This window comes from Acomys russatus, chromosome 31, assembly GCF_903995435.1.
Source record: "Acomys russatus chromosome 31, mAcoRus1.1, whole genome shotgun sequence".
Taxonomy (NCBI): domain Eukaryota; kingdom Metazoa; phylum Chordata; class Mammalia; order Rodentia; family Muridae; genus Acomys; species Acomys russatus.
The window spans coordinates 3,071,540-3,091,166 of NC_067167.1; the positions used below are offsets into that span (position 1 = coordinate 3,071,540).

General features: G+C 43.5%; 1 protein-coding gene and 1 pseudogene across 1 annotated transcript in view; one reads left to right on the forward strand and one right to left on the reverse strand.

Moving 5' to 3' along the window:
- LOC127212582 (zinc finger protein 709-like) overlaps window positions 1-19,627 on the reverse strand; it is a 146,693-nt gene that overhangs the window by 111,173 nt on the left and 15,893 nt on the right. The window lies entirely within an intron of this gene.
- Window positions 3,361-3,827, forward strand: LOC127212585 (60S ribosomal protein L23a-like; annotated as a pseudogene).

Here is a 19,627-nt window from a genome sequence, read left to right on the forward strand (position 1 = left end):
ATCACTGCCTGCCTGCTCTTCCACAGGTCCTGAGTTCACTTCCCAACAACCAACACGGTGGCTCACAACCATCTATAGTGAGATCTGGTGCCCTCTTCTGGCCTGTAGGTGTACATGCAGGCAGAATACTTACTGAACAAATAATAAATAAATAAATCGGTTTTTTTTTTTTTAAATGTCACCATTCGGCCGGGCATGGTGGCATACGCCTTTAATCCCAGCACTCGGGAGGCAGAGGCAGGCGGATCGTTGTGTGTTCAAGGCCAGCCTGGTCTACAAAGGGAGTTCAGGACAGCCAGGGCTACACAAAGAGACCCTGTCTTGAAAAACAAAAAAGAAAACAAAACAAACAAACAAACAAATCAATTAGCCAATGCTGTGCAATAACAGAGAATAGGGTGGGACATTCTGGTAGAGCGAGGGGAGGAGAAAGAACAGTTAGGGTTGGAGGAAGATCAGGAGGAAGGAGCGGGAGCCAAGGAAAGCTGCAAAGTGCAAGTGTCACCGGGATGTTTGCTGGGAGTAAGGCAAAACAGTACAGAGGCTTAAGAACAGAGCTAAACTGCTCACGACTTTGTTAGAGAGCCTTGCATTATAAAAGAGTTTCAATTATTTGTGTGATACCCGGGTTAAGAAATAATCAACGAGAAACAAACACTGCTGTAAAAATGATAATAATAATAATAATAACTTCAACACTGGCTGTACATTTTTAGCCAAAAAAATTACAGGTCAGTTAGGGAAGACCACACAAATTTCTCCAGCTCCTCTGATTTGATGGAACTGGTGTAACTAGAATAATTTGGGTTTTAGAAGGAAATTAACTTGTTTATCCAAATTCTTGAGTGCACTGGTCTGTGGACCACCCAAAAACATTTATCAGGACATTTATTGATCATCTAAAATCAGTTACCTGACTCTTCCCTGTTGATAGCAATCAAAGACAAAACAGGAACTCTTTCCACCTTCTTCCTGCCTCCTCCCTTTCTCTACTGAGACTATCTATACCTGCTTGCAAGTGGCCAACGGACTCTGATTCTTACCCAGCTCCCTCTGCATTTCCAACTCCCTAAGAAAAGCCTGGGCTCATTTAGGACACTAATTCTTCGTATCTTTTTCCTTCTCGTTGGCCTTTGGACCCGCATTCCCAGCACTGGGCAGCAGAGGCAGCTTTAGGTGCTCAAAGCAATTCTAACCGGCGCAGTGCACGTCAACTCTGGCCTGATGTGCTGGACAGATTTTTGTCTACTTGGCCCAATCTGAAACCATCTGAGAGGACAGAGCCTCAGCTGAGGAAATGCCTCAATAACATCAGGTCACCTGGAATTTTTTAACTTACTGATTGATGGGGAGGATGGATCCCCACTGTGATTGGGGCTGACCTAGGGGCCAGTGGTCCTGGGCGTATAAGAAATCAGGGCGGGCAGGGCATGAAGAGCAATACAGTAGACATCACCCTCCCTGGCCTCTGCGTCAGTTCCTGGTTGGGGGATGGTCTGATGTATTTTCATGCTAATTACTGCTTGCTGTCTGTGTGACCCACCTTTTGCTTAAGAAAAAGCCCCGCCCCCCCAGGGCAAAGGAGACAGGTGGGGCTAGGAGAGAGAAATTCTGGGAAAAAGAGAGACCTGAAGGGAAGAGAAGAAGGCCACCATGGGTTAGATGGAAAAAACAAAACAAAACAAACAAACAAACAAAAAACAAAAACATGGCCAGCATGGATGGAAAACCCAGCCCAGATGAAAAACATTAACAAGTATTTGAGATTATGGATGGGAGGTAACTTGATAAAAGTTATTAGAAACAGATGGCATGGGATTGAGACAAGGATCCATGCCTGCCCCACTATGGGAGGTAGTTTAAAAAATTGATATCTGCCCTGCTCCAGATTAACTAAGGCTATTTTAAAATATAACAAGTGTCCGTGTCTTAACTAATTACTAGTAAGTAAGTAATACATGTGATTTTAAAACAATTAGTGGCACCCAACGTGGTGGGCATGTATCCACACTCTTAAAAATGATATTTTGTCATAGTCTAAAAAGAGTTAATAACTCCCAAAAACCATCCACGAGCCAAAACAAAGATGACTACATACATGTGGCCAATTAAAGAGACAAAACTAAAAAACTGACAGCCTTCTAAACTAACCTAAAAAATAAAGTTAAATGCCTAAAAAAAATAATAATAAAATAAAACTACTATGGTCCCATTCCAAGACGCCATAACAAAAGGCTCCTAAAACTTTTAAAACTTTGTTTTGGTGTTTATAAATTTGGTTATAATGTACTTAGTCATAGCCACACTTCTTACCCTCTCAAAAAAAAAAAAAAAAAAAAAAAAAAACCAAACCCAAAAAACAAAAATATATAAAGCTAGATTTCTAACAATCAAAAAACAAAAACCTAAACTTTTCTCCATAAAGTTTAAAATGACTGAGATTCAAAGCTCTTTAGGTACAAGGTGTTTATCAGGGCTTTCTGTAAAAGGCCTGTTGGACCCTAGAGTCCACTCGGGTAATAGGGGGTCGTCGCGAGAGACCACTGGAGGACCACAGTGTTGATGCAAAAGCACAAGGTTTATTGCTGATGCGCGTCAGGGGCCTTAGCACTCACTCGGGAGAGAGGGAGGAGGCGCCTCCCGAGTCACTGTCACAGACTTTTTAAAGGTTAAAACTGCAAAAGTTAGGAGGGGCTGCGTGCCCTATGTTAGGATTGGCCCTCGTGGTCGCTAGGGGTGCTTGTCTAAATGTTATTGGCTATTGCAGGGGTCGTAGGTCTTGGGGGCTATTCTTGGCAGGGAGGGGTGTTGGGGAGTTTCCAGAATTTGCAGATGGTACCTTTTTGAAAATTGTTTATCTTAGTTGAAATTGTTTATCTCGGTTGGCCACTTTGATCTCAGAAACTGAAGCTGAGCTGGCCTTCAATTCTTTTTGGGTCATTTTCCCAAGCTTGCCTGGGTCACCTTCCCAGGCTGGCTAAAAAAAAAGAGCCTTACAGGCCCACCCCAAACCAAACCAAACCAAACCAAAACAAAACAAAACAAAAAAAAAAAAACACACACACAAAAAACAAACAACCCAATAACTAAATTCCAAAATATGGTTGATAAGATTCTACTAACTAAAGCCTAAATTGTCACAAATAACCCAAGGCTTAAAATTTTCTGGTTTCAGCCGGGCGTGGTGGCGCACGCCTTTAATCCCAGCACTCGGGAGGCAGAGGCAGGCGGATCGCTGTGAGTTCGAGGCCAGCCTGGTCTACAAAGTGAGTTCAGGATGGCCAAGGCTACACAGAGAGACCCTGTCTCGAAAAACAAAACAAAAACAAACAAACAAACAAAAAATTTCTGGTTTCCCTTTTCGCCAAGATGGCGCCGAAAGCGAAGAAGGAAGCTCCCGCCCCTCCCAAAGCCGAAGCCAAAGCGAAGGCCTTGAAAGCTAAGAAGGCGGTGCTGAAAGGCGTCCACAGCCACAAGAAGAAGAAGAAGATCCGCACGTCACCCACCCTCCGGTGGCCCAAGACCCTGCGGCTCCGGAGGCAGCCCAAACACCCTCGAAAGAGCGCACCCACTACGCCGTCATCAAATTCCCCCTGACCACCGAGTCAGCCGTGAAGAAGAGAGAGGACAACGACACACTCGTGTTCACTGTGGACGGCAAGGCTAACAAGCACCAGATCAAACGGGCCGTGAAGAAACTCCACGACATTGATGTGGCAAAGTCAACACCCTGAGAAGGCCTGATGGAGAGAAGAAGGCGTGCGTATGTTCGGCTGCCTCCTGATTATGGTGCTCTGGATGTTGCCAACACGATTGGAATCATCTAAACTGAGTCCAGCTGGCTAATTCTAAACACACACTTTTTTCACCATTAAAAAAAAATTTTTTTTTCTGGTTTCCTTCCTTGATTTTTTTTTTTTTTACTAAAATTTCTAAAAATTTTAACTAAATTAAAATAAAATAGTTAAATAGGGCGGTGGTGACATCAGCCTTTAATCCCAACACAATAAAAACAGAAGCCAGGCAGAACTCCTGAGTTCCAACCTAGCCTCCACAGACTTAACCCCCTACTGATAAAATAAGGTCTTTACAAGCGACTACTTAAGATTTAAAATAATATGTTTTGATATGTTCCTTTTTCTTAACAATAGATTATATAGACTTACTGATCTAAAAGATAACTACACATCAATCTGAGGTTTATGTTTTTAAAAAGTAATAAAAACACTTTAAATATGTTTTGTTGATCAATATAAAAAAACAAAGTTAAAAAAAAATATAAAACTACATGACTCCCACATTAAAACAAAAACAAAAACACCCACAACAGATACAAAAAAAGCCAGATACAAAATAACTAGACCTGAGCCGGGCGTGGTGGCCCACGCCTTTAGTCCCAGCACTCGGGAGGCAGAGGCAGGCGGATCTCTGTGAGTTCGAGGCCAGCCTGGTCTACAAAGTGAGTCCAGGATGGCCAAGGCTACACAGAGAAACCCTGTCTCGAAAAACAAAAAAAAAAAAAAAAAAAAAAAAAAAAAAAAACCAAAATAACTAGACCTAAAAAATATATTTTGTTGGTCAAGATAAAAACCAAGGTTAAAAAAAACCAAACAACAAACTGCCTATATAGGTACAAAAATACCTACGATACACATAAACCCTAAAATAAAATAAAAATCTATCTAATGTTTATTTAAAACTTAATACCTTTTTTTTTCTACCCAGGACAACCAACTTGTTTCTAAAACAAAAAACATTTACTCAAAAATCAGGTTATAGCCTAGCTTATACATCAAGCACCACGAAGTCTAAAAAAAAACTTTTAAAACTATACAATCTTGTTTTAATTTCAATATAATAATACTTATATGTTCATTGTTAATGGTAATGTTATATTTCATCTTTTTAAAAGGTCAAAATAAAACAAACATAAAATTTAAAAACCTATTACCTTAAAAAAGTCTGTATTTACATAAATTCAAACTACAAAACAGTTAACTTATATTACTAATCCCACTACATAAAAATAACTCTAAAATTGACTAAAACACGTACATACTATGCACCTTATACATTCATAGTTTTTTTTTGTTTTTTTTTTTTTCGAGACAGGGTTTCTCTGTGTAGCCTTGGCTGTCCTGGACTCACTTTGTAGACCAGGCTGGCCTCGAACTCACAGCGATCTGCCTGCCTCTGCCTCCCCAGTGCTGGGATTAAAGGCGTGCGCCACCACGCCTGGCTCATACATTCATAGTTTTAAAACTGTATACTACTTGTAAAAATTATGTTTTCAAAAAAACAAAACAAAACAAAACAAAACAAAACAAAAAAAAAAAAACCAAACAAACAAAAAAACCCAAACACTAACACTAGATCAAACGTAAAAAGATTCATTTCTTCAACATACTAAAACATTGACATCCTACATCCTTCATGTTCCAACCCCGAGTGCTTGGTTACTGTTCCTCATCAAAACAAAAACAAAAGCAAAACAAAAACAAAAACAAAAAAGGCTCCTAATCTAAATTGGTCCAACATTTCAAACTGTCCCACACAAAACTAATATTAAACCTAAATTTTCTCAACATTTAAAAACTAAACCACAAATACTGTTCCCAGTTTGTTTAACCATGTATTTATTTATTTAAGATTTATTTATTTATTATGTATACAGTGTTCTACTCGCATGTACACCTGCAGGCCAGAAGAGGGCACCAGATCTCATTGCAGGTGGTTGTGAGCCACCATGTGGTTGCTTGGAATTGAACTCAGGACCTTTGGGAGAGCAGACAGTGCTCTTAACCTCTGAGGCATCTCTCCAGCCCTTAACCATTTTTTTAAATTTAGGTCTTCTACAGATATTCTCTGCCCCAAATCAACTTGAAAAAGCTTTTTAAAAACCTGCCCCATTTCCCTTAAGGGGTTTAGATAGATTTTTGGTTACTTTCTTGCACTATAGATATATATTGTCATTAAAAAAATATAAAAATATGTTATAAAAAAAAGAGTCTAGAGCTATGTAGGGATGATAGGACAAAAAATAGATTATTGAATCTGCTCCTCAACTCGAGGACTTAATTGTTACTCACAAATAGGGTTAATTTTGATTCGTTGATAGAGAATTTTGTGTATTGATGCAAAGTAGGTTCAATCTTGACACATTAAAATGGAATTCAAATCTGTTCTTCACACATTACATTTCCACTCTAATATGGCGTATTGTATACGTACAGTTCAGTTCAGACGCGGTTGCTTTTGTAGGATAATTAGGTAATACAAGTCAATTGTTAATCTATTCATAGTCATGTCAAGTATAAAGCTGTACATGCTAGGTTTAACAGGTGTGATTCTATAGATAGATATGGTGAAATAGTTAAATAAGGCCTTCAAAAACCTCAGAGACCCACAGAATACGACACTTTAAAACATTTTTATTATTTTAAAGATTCTTGAACAATAAGACAGATTAACGCCTAACAGTACCCAGCCTCCATAAAAAAAGATGATGAGCATTGAATAACCTCCTTGTGGAGATGACTTTGAGTGTGACAAAACAGCCACTGGACAAAAATGTCCCCGTTTCTCCCAAAGACAAAATTCTGCCTAACGTGGGCAAGCTTGGATACAGGCAGAGTCGATGGCCAGACTCTGCACAGACAAGGTAAACAAGTCCTCAATGGTTCCTGCCTCACAAATATGTCTGTCAGACATACTGGGCCAGAAGGCTAAAGATGACGCTCCAACGTTATGTAGTTTGGGTGTCTCTTCAGACAGTAAACTGTCTCTGTCATTTTTTCATTTTGGAAGCTCCTAACCTGCACTTCCTATTTACTTGGGTAATTAAATTTATTCCCTCTCAAGTCTCTGATGGGGTTAAAGAGCAGAGAGTTAAATTTAAAATTAAGCTTAGTTGTTTTAAAAATTAAAAGTTACTTTTGTCTAGATAGATACTTTCAGGTTGATAGATTTGAGCTTTAATAGATGTTGATTTAGGTTCAAAGCTTTATATTTACCAAGACAAAATAGATAATATTTTCTACAAGGTTGCCAAATACATTTTGATTAAAAATTATGTGTGTAAGTCTTACCTATTAGTTGTTATAATTTTTCACAATTATACTTACTGTATATTAAAAAATGGCCTTTTTTATTTAGACAGAAAAGGGGAGATATTGGGGGATGATTTGATGTATTTTGATGCTAATTACTGCTTGCTGTCTGTGTGACCCACCTTTTGCTTAATAAAAAACCACCCCACCTGGGCAGGGCAAAGGAGACAGGTGGGGTTGGGAGAGAGAGAAATTCTGGGAAAAAGAGAGACTGCCATGAGGAAAAAAGAGAAAGATTTGAAGAGAAGAGAGGAAGGCCGCCATGGATTAGGTGGGAAAAAAAAAAACACATGGCCAGCAGATGGAGAATCCAGCCCAATAAAAAACAATAACAAGTATTTGAGGTTATGGATGGGAGGAAACTTGACAAAAGTTATTAAAAACAGATGGCATGGGATTGAGACAAGGATCCATGCCTGCCCCACTATAAAAGGTAGTTTAAAAATTGATATCTGCCCTGCCCCAGGTTAACTAAGACTATTTTAAAATATAACAAGTGTCGGTGTCTTAACTAATTACTAGCCGGACCTATAAATAATATATGTAACTTAAAAACAGCAGCTCCTATCTCCAGGTTCCAGTATTTGAGTTCCTGTCCTGACTGTCTTACATGGTGAACAGTGATATGGATTTATACGCCAAATAAGCATATTTCCTCTCCAGCTTGGTTTTTCTCCTGGCGTTTCAATGTAGCAATAGAAACCCCAATTAACACACCCATAGGACGCATCATTCTACAAAAGGAAAGAAATCACAATTTGGGGAAAATTTAATGAACTTCTTAATGAACCGGGAGACGTTAGAGAATAGAAGGAAAATACAGATACCTATCTACAAAAGTAAAAAATTAAAAAAAAACCCGACACCATGGCACTTCGCATAAGAATGTCCCTCACGGGCCTACATATTTGAATGCTTCCTTATCAGGAAGTGGTACTGCTGAGAAGGGATTATGAGGAGTGGCCCACTGGAGTGTGTCCAGCCTTCTTGGAGCAAGTGTGTCACGGGGGTGGGCTTTAAGGTGTCGAGGGCTCTAACCAGGCCCAGCGTCTGTGTCTCTTGCTGCTGCCTGTAGAACTGGACGTAGAACTGTCGGCTAACGTCTGCCTGTGTGGCGCCATGCTCCCCGCCATGACGACAACGGAGTAAACCTTTGAGACTGTACTTAGATACTTTCCTTTAAGAGACTTGCCGTCGTGACGCTGCGTCATCACATCAGCACAACACCGGCTAAGGCAGAACGTGGTGCCAAGGAATAGGGCGCTGCTCTTACAGGCCTGACCGTGGACCTTGGGACTTCGGATGAAGAGAGCCGGTTTAAGTGGAAATTAATTAGCAATATTAAAATGACCATGGAAAGCAGTGGTGCTGAAAAATGTGGATTACAAAGGCCCTGTTCATGACATTTTACAGAAGAATATTAGTAAGAGGCCCGGAGATTGTTTCTGTGATATTTTGGTGAGGAATGTGGTCACTGGCTGTCCTGCTGGCTGAAGGAGGCTAAATTAAAGGGCTTTGTATTAATGGCGTTGTCGGAAGGGATTTCAGTCCAGCCTGGCATTGGCTGTCTTGTGTGGTTACTAGTGCTCACTCACCCTTATGCCCGTTCCTAGTAAAAAGGAGCGATCTGAGCAAGAAAATATATTCAATGTAATTTGAGGAGAAAAGGAGACCTGGGTAGTATACACTGGCGCCAAGTCCACGCACATCGAGATAAAAAGGTTAAAGAAAAGCCTTGACGATAAATGTGTAATGGGAGGGGTGACGTCACAGCAAGACACCCCCCCCCCCATCAGCTCAGCTTCAAACTTGTGATAAAAATGAAAGGAAAGCTTAAGCAGCGAAGGAAGCCATCATCAGCAGGAAGCTGGGACAAGTGTACCAGAAGGAGGAGGCCAAGTGCAGCCCTAGGGCGCAGCAGAGCTTGGCGGATGCGGCCACTTGGTTCTGGCCTCAAAGTCAAGAAAGGGGTTCTAGAATCTTCCTTTGGAACCAAGGACAGAAGTCACTGAGGACAGGACTATATCACGGGGCGTCCCCGCAAAGAAGCCCACATAAGCCATTGCGTGAAGCTGGGAAGGTGAAGACTAGATCGTGTTAGAGACCTGAAGACGTTGAACACGCCGGAGGCATGAGATACCTGCTGAGGAAATGTGCTTACAGGATGTGGAACCAGAGAGAGAGAGAGAGAGAGAGAGAGAGAGAGAGAGAGAGAGAGAGATGGAGAGATGGAGATGCAGATTACGCAGTCTGCAAAGCTCTGCCGTTTCCTAACCATGCGTCCTCCTCTTTGGAATTGGTAATTTATATTCTGGGAAATTGTATGCTGGAAGAATGTTCTCGGTTGTAGAGTGGACCCCATAGGCCAATATGTCTGCATGCTTACTCGTCAGGGAATTGTGGGGAGCCGCCCTTAATGGCTCTTGGCTTAGAACATTAGGCAATTCTAACTTTGTCTTTAGACTCCATTCTCTGTACTGCTGCCTGGCACGTAGCAGGCTGGGGTCAGCCCAAGGCCACACCACCCGGTCCTGGGAAGCACTTGTTTACCTTACTTTTACAGCTGCATTCCCTCAGATCTTACTCCCTTACCTTGAAGTTTTTACTACCGCGGATAGATAGCAGGACATCTGCCATTAGGTATCCATAGCAACCCTGCCTATCCAGATACCCTTGCGCCCCGCCCCCATGCCTATAAAAACCCAGTGAAAATTTTCAATAAACGAGTCTTGATCAGAATCCAGACTTGCCTCCCGTGTCTCGTGTCTCCTGTCCTTTTTTTTTTTTACTCCTGCTCCCCCTCCTAGGGTCTCTGTGGGCCGGACCAGGCAATAGCGCTCCTTTGGGAGGATCGGGGGTATAGTCTTGTAGGAGGAGGTGTAGTTTTGTTGAGGAAGTGTAACACCAGGAGTGGCCTTTAAGGTTTCAAGGACCCAATCCAGGCCTAGAGTCCTCAGTCTCCTTGCTCCCAGCTGATAAGGATGTAGCATTCTAAGCAGCCATGTCTGCCTGGGTACCACCAGGCTCTGCACCATGATGACAATGGAGTAGACTTTTAAAACTGTAAGCAAGTGCTAGTTCCATTTATAAGAGTTGTTGTGGTCCTGGTGACTATTCACTGCAATAAAACACTGGTTAAAACAGATGCCAACACCTGGCTTTTGAAAGAGTTAAAAATAACTACAAAAACAATTAGGAATATTGACTTTAAAACTAAGTAAGTTTTTTTTTTTTTTTTTTTTTTTTTTTTTTCTGGGAATGCCACTAATAAAGGACTGTATGGTCCTGCCCTGTGTAAAACGTTAGCTGCTGAGTGCTGTATGCTGACACATAAGCCACAGCCAAACGCCCTGTGTCTCCGTCCTCTCACCAGACTGGAGTGAGCCAACCAGGTTTGTATTTACCCATATGAGATAGTTGCCCAACTAGAAATTACATTGGCTCAGGTTAGCCTCCCCAAACTGTATGCCCACTAACCTGGCGCGGCTACTGCCTAGCCTCTTTCCCCCTGCAGTGTGCACAATCACCCATTCCTTCCATTCTGGTCTCAAGGCAAAAGTCATCCTCCACACAGGATAATTTCTCTGCTACTGCACAGCCCATTCCGTGACTCAAACGGGTTCCGTTAGAACTGTGTGGTGTTATGAACTTGTAATCTTAGCCTTGAGGAGGTTGACCCAGGAGGACAGGGACATTGCCCTATCCAGCCACACACTGGGACCAAGACAACATGACTCATCATGAGAGACCTTGTCTCAAATATTTTTTTTCTGAAAGCCTGGAGGAGGAGCTGTCCTGAGTTTAATGAGCCTCCTCAGTGAGGAACCGTGTCACAGACCTAGAGCTTCATCAAGGAAAATGCCTTTAGTAATAACAAGTCTCCAGGTCTGTATAATGTTCAGGAGGATCAGCCCAGGAACACAATTGCTAACTAGCATACGCCGGGGGCTCTGCACTCTACAATTCAGCCCTGCGGTCTCTCTGCACTAAGTAGCCCCTCCCCTTATTCCTCATGGAAACAGGGTCTCTAGCATGGACAGCGGATAACAGAGTGTGCGGTGGAGTTATGCCCCTGCCTCACAGCAGAAAGGGTGCCCAGCCCATCCAGGCTAAATTTAAACCACCCGACTGACATTCACCAGGCATCAGCAAATCCAATGGGGCACACCTGGGATTGCTCACACCTCTCTCAGCTGCACGGTTGTTCCTTTATACCGTGTGGTCATCTTTTTTTTTTTTTTTCTTTCTTTTTTTTGGTTTTTCGAGACAGGGTTTCTCTGTGTAGCCTTGGCCATCCTGGACTCGCTTTGTAGACCAGGCTGGCCTCGAACTCACAGCGATCCGCCTGCCTCTGCCTCCCGAGTGCTGGGATTAAAGGCGTGCGCCACCACGCCCGGCTTCCGTGTGGTCATCTTAAGATGGTGAAGTTCGTGTGCACATCCTCATAGGTCACTCCATCCTAAAATATCCCATACATATATGTAATAAATATGATGAGACTTGCTGAGCATCCCTGGCACACGCCTTTAATCCCAACCCTTGGGAGGCTGAGGCAGGCAGATCTCTATAAGTTCAAGGCCAACATGGTCTACAGAGAGAGTTCTAGGAAAGCCGAGGCTTACACAGAGAAACCCTGTCTCAAATAACCTACCAAAATGGTGAGACTGACTGCATAGCAAATGTACACTCTACAGAGAGTATAGTTACATAATTGTGTGTTTAACACATTTATTTCATAGCACAGAATTTCTTTTTTCTTTTTTCTTTTTTTTGGTTTTTCGAGACAGGGTTTCTCTGTGTAGCCTTGGCCATCCTGGACTCACTTTGTAGACCAGGCTGGCCTCGAACTCACAGTCATTCACCTGCCTCTGCCTCCCGAGTGCTGGTAGCACAGAATTTCTAATGCAATCACTGTTATTTTACAAGGAAAGAGAAAAGGTGACACTTCTCATTTCTGGGTCCACTAACTAGGATATGGCATTCTCTGCAGGTCTTCTGTGTCCCCCCGTCCCCCACTCTCCCCATGTCTGATCTCCACCCTCGTTTCTCTCTGTGCTCTCTCTCTCACCTTGTTCCTTCTCCTCAACCACTACCTCTGTCTAGTCTATCTCCCCTTCAGAGTGAGATTTAAGCATCCTCCCCTTGGGTCCTCCTTGCTACTTATCTTCTTTGGGTCTGTGAGTTGCAGTATGTTTATCCTGTCCTAAATGCTAAAATACACTTTTTTTTTTTTTTTTTTTTTTTTTTTTGGTTTTTCGAGACAGGGTTTCTCTGTGTAGCCTTGACCATCCTGGACTCACTTTGTAGACCAGGCTGGCCTCGAACTCACAGTGATCCGCCTGCCTCTGCCTCCCGAGTGCTGGGATTAAAGACGTGCGCCACCATGCCCAGCTTTTCTTTTCTTTTTTTGTTTTTTCGAGACAGGGTTTCTCTGTGTAGCCTTGGCCATCCTGGACTCACTTTGTAGACCAGGCTGGCCTCGAACTCACAGCGATCCGCCTGCCTCTGCCTCCTGAGTGCTGGGATTAAAGACATGCGCCACCACGCCCAGCTTTTCTAAAATACACTTATAAGGGAGTACATACCATGTGTGTGTTTCTGGGTCTGGGTTACTGTGGTCTCTCTCCCGCTAAGCTTTGTGCTCCAACACTGGTGAGCAGAGCCCCCTGCTGATAACAACCCACCAGACCCAAATGTGTTAAAAAGATAGTTCCATTGCAGATCCTAACCCACACAAAAGGTGTCAAAAGCTGGCTCTTAGAAGAAAAACATATTAATGGTGCCCTGGAGACAAGCCCCAGGAAGTGCCCTGGGAGTGTCTCCTGCTATTCAAGTCCCTTAGTTTAAAAACCCAGAGGCTGGAAGGTTTGGGGCGCACTGTCCATTTCTTCCCCATAGCTCTCTGTCCCTGTCTTTCTTTTATCACTAAGCTTAGTGAATTAAAATCTAGTTCTTTGACTCTTGACAGTTTTTATTTTAATCAAGTGCAGTCTGGCCTTTCACAAGCCAGAGGCTCCCTTCCCCCTTTGGAAATGATACAGGTTTCTATTGTCTCAACCCTGCTGAGCATGGCTGCCCTGCGCTCCTTCCCTGCCCAGAAGGCCTTCTTAGTGACTGGTTTTCAGGACGGAGCCTTCTTCAGCTCGCCTCCAGAAAGCGGAAGAAAACTCTGTGACCAGATTCTCAGCCCAGCCTCTCGGAGAAAGGAAGCCACAGGTTACCTCACTCAGGATGAACTTTGCTACTTCCATCCACTTGCCTGCAAATTGCTTGATGTCTTTGTTTTTAATAAAGCTGAGTGTAAAATGCACCACATGTAAATAAAAATCTATTCTTCAGTTGAGGGACATCTAGGTTGTTTCCAGATTCTGGCTATTATGAGCAATTGGTATGGTGGCACATCTTTTGGGTTGATAGCCAGGAGTGGTGTAGCTGGGTCTGGTGGTGGAGCTATTTTGGGAGGGTATGAGGGGAACTCTAGCAGAGACTCCAAGTATCAGGGGCCATGGAGACTGAAGAGGAAGACGCCCTCTAACTAGACAAAACTCCTAGTAGAGGGAGGAGGGGAATAGCAACCCACGCATAAAAACTTTGACCCCAAATTTACCCTGCCTGGAAGATGTGCAGTGATAAAGACAGAGCAGATGGAGCAGAGATTGAGGGACTGTCCGACCAATGCCTGGCCCAACCTGAGACTCACTCCATGGAAGAAAGCCAACCCCTGACGCTATTAAATATACTCTGCCATGCTTGCAGACAGGAGCCTAGCGGAGTTGTCCTCTGAGAAGCTCCACCTAGCGGAAGTTCGAAACACACTGAAAGTCACGGGAGTCTCATAGAAAAGTGGGAGGGAGGAGGAAGGACCTGGAGATGACAGGAGCTCCACAGGAAGTCTAACAGAGCCAACTAACCAGGGTCCAGAGGGGCTTCCTGAGGCTGAAGTACCAACCAAGGACCATCCAAAGACTGGACCCAAGGCCTCTACAGAGACTGGGCAGCTACGTGGGTCCTCTAGAAGGGGAGTGGGGATGTCTCTGGCACGGACTCTTGTTGCCGTGAGACTGCCTTGCCAGGCCACAGAGGAAGAGGATATGCTCATTTTAATGAGTTGGGGTGGGTAGGAAGGGGGGCTCCCCTTTTCTAAGGAATAGGGGATGGGGGATGGAGAGAGAGAGTGTTTGATAGGGAGGAAAAGAGGGAGGGGGCTGAGACCATGACATAAAGTGAATAAATGAACAAATGAATAAATAAAAAGGCAACCCTACTAACTACAAAAAAAAAGTGTGGGTAAGGCGGGCATGATGGTGCACACTTTTAATCCCAGACCGCAGGAGGCAGTGACAGGTGAATCTCTATTGTTTCTAGGCCAACCTGCTGTTTAGAGAGTTCCAGGACAGGGAGAGCGATATAATAAGACCTTATTTCAAACAAAAACAAAAACAGAAAGCAAAAGATGGGATCCACTTGAAATTTCTCCAAAGAGTTAAACATTCACTTGAATTCTGTGCTTGTCTCTCAGAAACTGGGGTGACCTCATTTAAACTGTAAGGCTAATATGATATTCCTATGATGTACAGCACTTTTAACAAGTACTGACAATTCAAAGAGTTCTTAAAAATATTAGTAAATGCTGATCCTAAAAAAGAAAGAAAGAAAGAAAAAAAAAGTCAAATCACAATAAAAACGATGGGGCATATAAGGATAGCTCAACAGATAAGATCACTTATTGCTTTTGCGAGGACATGGATCAACCCTCAGAACTCACTTTGACTCTCACAAACATTTGTCAATTTTCTTTTCTGACTATAGTGAGCTCCAGGCACACATATGTGGTATCTATCTATCTATCTATCCATCCATCCATCCATCCATCTACCTATCCAGAGCATTCTGGATAGTTTTATGTCAACTTGACACAAGCTAAAATTACCTAAGAGGAAGAAAAAAAAATCCAAAATTACAAAGATACCTCCAAGGTAGAGGGTGGTGGCAAACACTTTAATGCCAGCACTCGAGAGGCAGAGGAGGGGGAGAGGTGCTATTGAGAGAGAGAACACAGGAGAGAGACAGCTAGAATTAAGAAGCGTTTTAGAGGGATAATATGGAAATCTATTACAGTGTAAATTTCTTAAAATATCTGAAGGTAATCCTAATGAGTTGACCTTGTATGGGGATATAGAGTCCCAACTGGCTTCCTGTACTGAAACTGCATTGCATTCAGTTGAAGGAACCAGCCCCCTTAAGTACTCCCATTAAGGCCAAAGTCTGGGAAAATGTCAAAGTCGGCCTACTCAGTCCTCCCTTAAAGACCCCCATTAAGGCCAAAGCATGTAAATTTCTAGAGGGTCCAGCTTGAACCAAGGACAGACAGATATCAGATCACTGTGTATGTGTGTGGCAGGGACAGGAAAAACCTTGACTCAAGGTCTCAGTCTGTGCTCAGGGTCCAGCTGGACTCAAGGACACTACCCCTCCCCAACTAAAAAAGTTCCTAAATGGCCCCTGTGACTGCTTCAACCAATCTTTTCCATAGGTTAACTTGCCCCTCCACCCACTATCCAAACACCAAACGCCAAGACTTGTAACTCCCTGCTTGCAGCTTTTCTGCCCAAATGCCAACCAATCACATACTGTAAAACTCATTTGTCTAAAACCTATAAAAGGCCTGTGCCTCTGCTTCTCAGGATCTGCAGCTTGAAAGAGCTGGACAGACCCCATTGCGATGGCTCAATAAATTCCTATTCCTATGCATTTGCATTGACAACGGACTCTGTCTCTTAGTGAGGACGCCGGGAATAGACTGGAGATCTCTCTAGAGGCCTCAGTCTTACACAACTGAGTTACGGGCCAACAGGGTGCTATGGAAACCTCCAAACAACTGAGGCTTTTATTTTGACAATGGGGTTGCTCTCTGCAAACTGACAGTGGGGTCCCATTGCCAAGGACAACACCCACGCAGAATATTGAACAGAAAGAAGTTAACCTGGTGTCCACGGTAAGCCTCCACCTCTAAGTTCTAGTGTCTTTGGTTAAGGACGATATTCTGCAGGCTACTGAAAGAGAAACAAAAACAATCCAGCCACAAAACGTTACCATATGTTCTACTTGCAAGCTATATTAGGGAAATGATGGCACAGAACTTATGGGACCAACCGACCCATGTCTGAGTTGACATGGAGTCCACACATGACACCGCGTGGGTAACCAAGAACCCGAGGCAAGATAGGCCTGTTTTCAAACATGTTATACCATGTTCACTGTGTGCCATGAGGGAGAGGAGAGAATGCACCGGAGGGCTTGGGAAACAGCAACATCTTTTATTATTCATACCACATAAGCAGAGTGGCTGATTGATCAGGGCCAACAGACAAGGATTTGGGAGTCTTGTTTCCCCTGGCGTCCCCAAGGAGGGGCCGAAGCGCTGGGATTAAAGGCACCCACAACCACGCCTGGATGGGTCTCGGATTCTTAGTCTGGGGCACTTTTTCTTTTGTTGGGTTGCCTTGCCCAGCCTTGGTGTGATGGTTCCTGCTATTCTGTACTGTTCTGTTTCATTGTTATCACTTAGATAGCTGTGCTGTTCTAATGAGACACAGAAAGGGAGAGATCCAGAGAGAGGAGGTGGGAGCGGCAGGGAGAGAAAGACCGGAAGCGGAAACTGGAATCGTGACATACTGTGTGAGAAAACAATCTATTTTCTTTTTTTTCTTTTAGGTTTTTTGAGACAGGGTTTCTCTGTGTGGCCCTGGCTATCCTGGAGTCGCTTTGTAGACCAGACTGGCATCAAACTCACAGCGATCCACCTGCCTCTGCCTCCCGAGGGCTGGGATTAAAGGGGTGCGCCACCATGCCCAGTCCTCTATTTTTAATAAAAGGAAAAAAAGAAAAAAATATGTGGAGAAGTTCTGGCTTTTGGCAAACATGTAGGGGTTTTCTTAGAGACTGATGAGGGAGGGCCCACATCATTGTGCGTGGTGCCACCCTGAGCAGGCTGAGCAAGCCACGGGGAGCAAGCCAGTAAGCAGCACCTTCCATACATGGCCTCTGCAGCAGCTCCTGCCTCCAGCTTTTGGCCCTGCTGAGTTCCCAGGAGACGCTTGGTAACTGCAGATGTGGGGAACTGAACACCCTGTGTGAGATCCATCCTTATGCTTCTGTTGTTCTAGAACCACTTCTAGTACCATCGTCCACGGTAGCCTCAGTTCTCTAGATGAACAAAATGTACAGAATGACTCTCTGTATGTACAGAAAGGGGATTCATTAGGGTGACTCAGAGCCTGTGGTTCAGCTAATCTAACAATGGCTGGACATGAACAGAAAAGCCCAAGAATCCAATAGTTGGACATTCCACAAAGCTTGATGACTCAACTGGCCTTCAACACAGGCAGGAGTCATGAAAAAGTAGGGCTCTAATGCCAGTGAAGAAATGGGCATGGGCCCAGCACTCAGGAGGTGTCCCCGTCCAGCAGGACCAGTAATGACGGGGTCGCAAGGGGAGCTATACCTGAGTGATGAGATGGAAAAGAAAGAGGCGAAACCAAGTAGTGTTCCTATCAAGGTCCGTTTATTGAATCAAAAGCAAAAGCTTATATGGGGTGGAACTAAGCAGTGGGGGGGGGGGGGCGGGGCAGAGAATGTCTCCAGATAGGGGAACATCCTGTGGTTTTTCTCGGAACAATTTCTATCTTATCTTAGCTAACTATCTCTCGGGAAGTCCCGAGCTAACCTGCTAAATAACATCTGCAGGTGGTGAAAGGAGGAAGTTATGCAGAGGCTGAAAGAAGGAAGTTATCTAATCTGCTAAACATCTGCAGGAGCTAAAAGGAGGAAGTTAGCTTTGGAACAGGCATCAGTATTTTTCCATAGGCAGTAGACTCTTTTAACCTTGAATGACCCTGGGCTGGCTCCGAACAAGGAGGCAGAGGCAGGCGGATCTCTGTGAGTTCGAGGCCAGCCTGGTCTACAAAGCGAATCAAGGACAGTCAAGGCTACACAGAGAGACCCAGTCTTGGGGGGGGGCGGGGTAGGGGGAGGGGAAAGAAATGGGCTTATTACCAAGAAGAGGAAAAACAGGGAAAGAGTGAATGCTTCCTTCTCCCATTCTCTTATTTAGATAGAAGGTATGGTCCGGATTAAAGGTGTCTTCCCACCTCAAGATCCAGATTAAAGCATCTTCCTATCTCCAAGGTCCTGATTAGGAATGGATTATCCAACTTCCTATTAGACAAACACTGGTCCCCATTTTGAAATTTTTAAAAATTTCCTGATATAGCCAAGGTTACAACCAAGAACGGCCATCGCAGGGAGGTAGGACATGTGGGCTAGCTAGGCCAGATCTATCTACTTAGCGCATTCAGTGTTGAGCTCCCGGCCTCATGATTTGCGCAGTAAGTGTGCTTATACCTGTGAACTGTCTCCCAGTTTCTGTTCTTTCAGGGTTATTTGCACAACACTCACCATTTCTGCTTTATCTCGAGGTAATATTTGACTATCCAAGGCCATTTGTCTGTCCTTCTGCAGTTTTAAATAAAATAGAGAGTGTATAATTAGGTATTCCTAAAGGATGACACAGCCAATTAATGTACCCTAATAATTTCTGAAACTTAAAGTGTTTTTATATTGTCTGTCCAGTGGACATTCTTTGTCATTTAGCACTTGTTTTACTAAGCAGCCATCCAAACATAGTGCGCAGTATCTAGTCTTTTTACCTTTTCAGTGAAAGAATAAGCACATTTTTTGAAGCATTTCCTGAGTGACTTTTATTTGTAGAAGATCTACAAATATTGCTGCTGGAAGAAGTTAAAAGTGGGACATCATCAGATGACAACATTTCTGGAGTCATTAGTGAACTTCAGTCTTCTTTCCCTGAGGAAGGAATTTCTGGATCCCAGAAGTTAGTCCTGGTTAGGAAGAGCAATTTGGGAAGAATTAGATGTAGGGGAATCAGAAAACAATTCCTAGGGTTACTTTTCAGCTCTGGAAAACAGAGTAATAGATAAAAATGAGTTAAAATGGAAAATTAAAGCGACGAGGAAAAAGCAAAGGCTGAAGATTCATTATGTAATGTCTCTCTCTCTGTGATGAGGCTGAGGACTGTTCCCCCAACTCCACTGCAGTTCCTGACAGCATGGAAACTTTTTTCACTGCTTCATCTCTCATGACTATTAAAGAGGTTTCTCATCCTCTGATAAGAGAATTAAGTCCTTGTAGGTCCCAGGGTACAAGTCTCCAATGCAACAGGCTCTGCAGCATGCCCAGGAGATGGGAGAAGATGCCAGTGACTAAAACACTCAATCCCAATACGCCCGGGCAATGAGGCAGAAACGATACACCCATTTGTTTAAGACTCTTGAGGATCTCAAACAGGCTTGTGCTCAATATGGACCAACTGCCTCTTTCAAGCCATCTCTCCTTGATCCTATTTACAGAGAAGTGTTTCCTCCCTGACTGCTGGATCCTAGCAAAACCTTGTCTTACTGGGGTGAATATTCACTGTGGAAGACTGATTTTTCAGAAAG